Source organism: Rattus rattus, chromosome 17, assembly GCF_011064425.1.
Source record: "Rattus rattus isolate New Zealand chromosome 17, Rrattus_CSIRO_v1, whole genome shotgun sequence".
Taxonomy (NCBI): domain Eukaryota; kingdom Metazoa; phylum Chordata; class Mammalia; order Rodentia; family Muridae; genus Rattus; species Rattus rattus.
This window is the reverse complement of record NC_046170.1, coordinates 23,920,189-23,925,880: the sequence shown is the minus strand read 5'-3', so window position 1 is coordinate 23,925,880 and position 5,692 is coordinate 23,920,189. Positions and strand designations below refer to the sequence as shown.

The 5,692-nt window shown below is 39.6% G+C and overlaps 1 long non-coding RNA gene across 1 annotated transcript; it reads right to left on the bottom strand.

The window, feature by feature from the left end:
* Window positions 1-1,412: 1,412 nt before the first annotated feature.
* LOC116886551 lies at window positions 1,413-4,986 on the bottom strand. The gene is made up of 2 exons (XR_004386112.1): window positions 4,757-4,986; window positions 1,413-2,302 (listed from the first exon to the last, which is right to left on the bottom strand). It is a non-coding gene; the product is annotated as an uncharacterized LOC116886551 (long non-coding RNA).
* Window positions 4,987-5,692: the final 706 nt, after the last annotated feature.

The window sequence follows — 5,692 nt, the reverse complement described above, 5'->3', positions numbered from 1 at the left end:
GGCAACAAGCCTACACAGGACCAAGCAACAACCCCCCTCCCCATTGATACCAGATAAGGCAATAATCTGCTACATACAGTTCAGAAGTGTCCAGTTGGTTGATAATGTCATTCTTCCTATCGGGTTACAATCCCCTTCAACTCCTTCAGTCCTTCCCTACCTCTTCCATTGGGGTCCACAGGCCCAGTCATATGGTTGACTGTGAGTGTCTCCATCTGTTTTAGTCAGGTGCTGGCATAGCCTCTCAGAGGACAGCCCTACTGAGCTTCTGTCTGCAAGCAGTTCTTGGCATCAGCAATAGTGTCTAGAGTCTTTGGGGTTTGGTCTTTGTAGTTGGGATGGAACCCAAGGTAGGACAGTCTCTGGATAGCCTAAACTTCAGTCTCTGCTCCAATTTTTGTCCCTGTATTTCCCTTAAACACTAAGCTGGTGTTAGTTTGTCTTGCTGTCTCTGGGTTAGAATTTTTGAGATGAGTGAGTGGCCCCTTCCCTCACGTAGGGGCCATGCCTGTATACTGGGGGTGGTCTCTTAAAGTTACGTCTCCACTTTGTTGGCATTTCAGCTAATGTCATCCCCTTTGGGTTCTGGGAGCCTCCTGCATCCCTGGAATCTGGGACTTTCTAGTGTTTTCCCCCTCCTGTCCCCCTCCCACGGCTACATATTTCTGTTCATTCTCCTGGCTCTCTGGACTTCTCTCCTGTCTCTTCCATACCTGAATCTGCCACTCCTTTTCCCTCCCCTCTTCTATCCCACCCAAGACCCCCTTCCTCTGCCTCCAGAGATTATTTTGTTCCCCTTCTAATTGGGATTGAAGCATCTATATTTTGGCCTTCCTTCTTGTTAAGCTTCATATGGTCTGAGTTGTATTGTGGAGATTTTGAGCTTTTGGGTGAATTTCCACTTACCAGTGAGTACATACCATGTAAAAAGCACTTGGTCTGCTTTTTAGTCTGTGCCTTAAACAAGCATCTAGAGAAAACACACACACACACACACACACACACACACACACACACACACTAGTAAACCAGTTTAAGAAAACACAATGAATAGGAAAACATTAAAAAACCCACTACACACACATTCCACTACACATGAATATACAGCATACATGCACACCACGTGTTGTACACACAGGTAATTCTGTTCTTTTGTGTTCACCCAGTTCCTTGACATCCTGACCTAGATATGGGGGTAGACATTCAGCAAATCTATTGATTGCTCCTAAGTATCTCTGAAATTCATGTTAACTATGGAGACCCTTTTTAGAATAACTCCGTCTCTCATTTAATTTTTCTCCACAGGAAAATGACCACCAAAATGTTGGAAGTGTTGAAAGAGATGAATTTTTAGACATGTTTCAAGAAGTACTTTATCTGTTCTTCCATAATCATAAGTGGATTTTCAAAGATAGAAATATAATCAGAGAACTTTATTCATTTCATAACTATAGCAGAAGCAAATCAAATTATTCAGACTTGGTCAAGATGGACATTTTATGATTTATGTACATTCTGGAGCAGTGCCATGCCAAGCCGGCTCTAATACATTAACATTTGGTGATATCGAAAGATGATAATTTCCTATACTTTCATTTCTGTAGAGTTTAAGTAATGTTTGAAAAACCAAATAACATGTTAATGATGAGTAAAACTTGTTATCAAAAGAGTTGCCATTATGTTGCCTTAAACCTGTTTATTGGAGTATAATCCCATTTTCTAGCTTTTAAGGAGAGGAGACAGCTATCTCAAGTTAATTACTGTTTCATTGCTAGTACCCCAGAGCAAGCACAGTTAAGTGTTCAATGTTCCAAAGTAATTGGCAAGGACTTAGAAGAACCAGGACATATAAATTTGCACTAACAACTTAGGCTAATTGGCAAAATGGAAATAAATACAAGAATTTAGTGGTTACAACACACTGAAGTCAAAGAAAGAGCTGACAGTAAGCACAGTCCAAGAACACAAGTTCACCTAAACCTGAACAAGATACGACACACATTGGGATTTCCAATGAAGCAGTGTGCTCAGACAGCCTCTGGTTAATCAACGAGAACCTATGCCAGACAGAAAAATCTATATCAATAAAGAGGCTCTATAAGTAACAATGTTTTATGACTTACTCTTACTAAAATGTATCAGTACACTAGTGAAATAGACCCCCCACCTTATAGATGCAAGGAAAAATCTCTTATATACCCTTTGCTGTACAATTTGGAAAAATATAGCAAAGATAGTTGATTTTTTTTTCTTCTAATTGGAAGGGTTTTCTCCTGACATTCACAAGGCCCTGGGTTCAATCCTAAGCAATAAAGAGAAAAAAGAATAACTAAGACTCCCCAGACACAGTCAATTGTATGCATGAACATTACTCATTTGATATTGAAACACACATGTCAATAAAATGATAAAAAACACCATAATCATTGGCCATTTCAAACTCATCGAGAGTTTAGGGGCCATTGAATATGCCTGTTGAAAACATACTGGGGGTGGTGGACTTTTGTTTTTCTTGCAAAGTTTTAATCATTTCAAACGTAAAACATTTCTTCACTTTCGGTTGAAAACAGATTTGGGGGCAAAGACGGTGCACGTCATGTTTCCCCAATTAGGATGACAAAGAGCCTGGGGGAGTTGACAGTAACTCATGGCCCTGAAGAGCCCCATGAGGCAGACTTTCATGTAGCATTATGGTTTTCTTTTTCCAAATATGCATCCCTTTTACCCTAGCTTCAAATACACCATATTTCTGAAGTTCATTCTCAGAAACAGGAGGCTGCTGTTCTGGGACTTTGCCCATTTTGTCATTATTTCCTGTTTCTCAAACCTAGGGAGTCATTGCCCAACTCAAGGTCTCTCATGTATGTGTATGACTTCTTCCTTGAGCATCCCTTGGGGTTGATGTATACTCATCCTAAACCCGAGCACCTCCTCCCTCAGCTCCCTGTTTCCTTTAAACAAATGGTTTAGAGCAAGAGATACATCCAGAGGATTATTTGTGACAGATGGGACCCTAGTTCCTAATTGAGGGATTGAATGCTGCCATCTATATTTTGTGTCCTGGATTCCTTCTTAGATGCCCTTGGATACTAAGTAAATATCTAGCTACTGCTTTTAATTATATCACCCGTTTCCAGAACCTGGGCCACCATTCTATGTAATATTGATTTTGCATTTTCTTAGATAGATGTTTTGTTTCACCCCAATATTTGGGTGAATTTAAATGAAATGTACCAGTGAGTACCTCAATCCAGTAGACATAATTAATGTTCCTTTACTATTGTTTTGAAATAATAGCTGCAGTAAATGGTTTCAAATGTGGCCAGGGCTTATTCACAACTACACTGACCAAATGGGAAGAGAAAGCCGATCACAGGAGAGTGGTTTGGAAGCCAGTAGCACCAGGCACTTCAAGAAGGAACTGAGTTTGTAGGTGGGAATATGCAAAAAGGTCTGTATCTTGAGGAGACTGGGTCCCCTGGGTGCTTTGCTTAGTCAGAGACTCTACCTAAGTTTGCAAAGAAGATGAGGTCACAGTCAAAAGTCACAAACATAAGGGAACCCACCACAACAGGACATAGCTGGCTATTTACAATGAAAATATACTTCAAATCCTAAGAGTTACAGATAAATCATAGCCTAAGATTATTTAAATGTCAAATTAAATAAAAGCAACTATGTCATTTGTATAACAAAAGCAAGAAAAGCCAACTTATAGGGTAACAAATGTGAATATTAGATGTCAAAGTTACAGTGAGTGAAATAAAAACCTTTTGTTGATTGGACTAAGAAGTGTTCTATGTATAAGTAAGAAAAAGAATTAATGAACTGTAGGATATGTGTTCGAAAAAATAACCTGTATCATAAGTGGAACAAGATTTTTGGCCTAAATATCTCTCAGTACTTAAGAAGTCATTTGATCTACAGTGATGATAAAAGCAAACAACACATGCGATAAATTCTTCAGTCAGATTCAGTAAACATGCAGCAATGCATATTTACTTATCAGTGCTTTTTCATATATTTAATTATTGCTACTTTATTATTGTATCTTGGACATAACTACATAGATTGTTTTCAGTGACTAATATTTTTATGAATTAATTATCTTTATTTTGTCTACATTAAAATTGGCATACTTTTAGGATGGTATGACAAGTACTTTTGTGACTATGTTCTTTAGAATGTAGACACACACATATTGACAGTCAGATTCAAAGGAGAAAACATTATATTTTAAAACGTAGCTTAAAAAAACTTTAGGTAAACTAGAGTCATAATTTCTAATGTGATTACAGATTAAATTATGAATGTTTTAGAAAAAATCATTAATTTTTCTAAAAAATGGATAATCTCTAAACATGTGATAAAAAAGAAAAATCTTCATTCATTCTTTGTATATAACATGGTTTGAATATTCAATGTCCCTGAAAGTTCTATGTGTTAACAGTTTAGAGATGTCATTGAAACATGGCTCCAAAAGTGGTATTCATTTCCTGGCCAGTCTCCTCTTAGCCCTGGGTTCATATCAGGAGTTTGTTCTCTCGTGTGCTTCTCTCCTGATGTATGACCTTTATCAAATGTCTGAAGCAATATGGTTACCTAATCTTAGACTAATCTTAGACTGAAATCTGTAGAATCAGGAGCCAAAATAAACCTTTCTCTTCATAAATCTGTTTCAGATATTTCAAATACAAAGCTGGCAAAATAATATGGAACTAATAAAATTTTGGCCTCATCAGGAAATGGTACCCACGATGTTCTTCATTAGACAGAAGACAGACAGTATGTTGGAGCCATCTGGTCTTGAGATATAAGGAGTTCTGGTTCCCAAGGCTTCCCTGGTGGATGGTTGGAGTTCTGTGTCCAATTCTGGGACCGTGGGAACCATTATATAGCTGAATCCCACTGCAGCAGCACAGAAAGGACAGACTGCTCAGGGGCACCCAGCTGAGAATACAGAATGAGCCAGAATTAAAAAAAAAATAGTGAAGAAGATGGTGGAGATGCCCCTGTCAAGGGAACAGGAGGGAGAACCTGACTTCAGTCTTGGCCCACTGATATCAAAGTGCCTTCACAGAATGAGAAATTGACACATGCTGGTCAGCACTACCACAGGCGGGAAGAAGCTGAGTTGAGTGCTGCACCCTTGCCTCATCTACCCAGGGAGTGGCCATTCAAGTTCTTCTTGATTTAATTGTTTTGAAATTTTCCTTGTTTTCAGGGAGCATGGAAGAGAGTCGGAAAGCTGCCTTTGGAAAGAAATCAGCCGCAGTTAGGAAAATTTCATCCTCTTCCTGTCCAAAATCAAACTGACCATTAACCCTCCAGTGTTCCACATCTACCTAGCTGCCCCACCTTGTCTGCGCTCTCACTCCCATACTAGCATCACATCGGGAAGTTCTGTCTCCTGATCTCATCTCCGTGCCAGGGCCACAAGAATGGTCGTCTAAAAGCTGCCTTTTCACCTTGGTTCACAAGTAGTAAGGGCAGCATCAAAGCCTGGCTGCTTCTGTGCTCCTGACTTTGGCTAGAGACCCAGAGTTCTTGTCTGAAACCTGCAGGAACTTTGGATGTGAAGAACAGCAGAACCTTGCAGGGCAGACCACCCCACTGAAGAAGACAATGATCCCTAAACACCAGATCCACTCTTCGGCCAGAGCAATTCTCCCCTGAGAACCAGTTGGTCCCC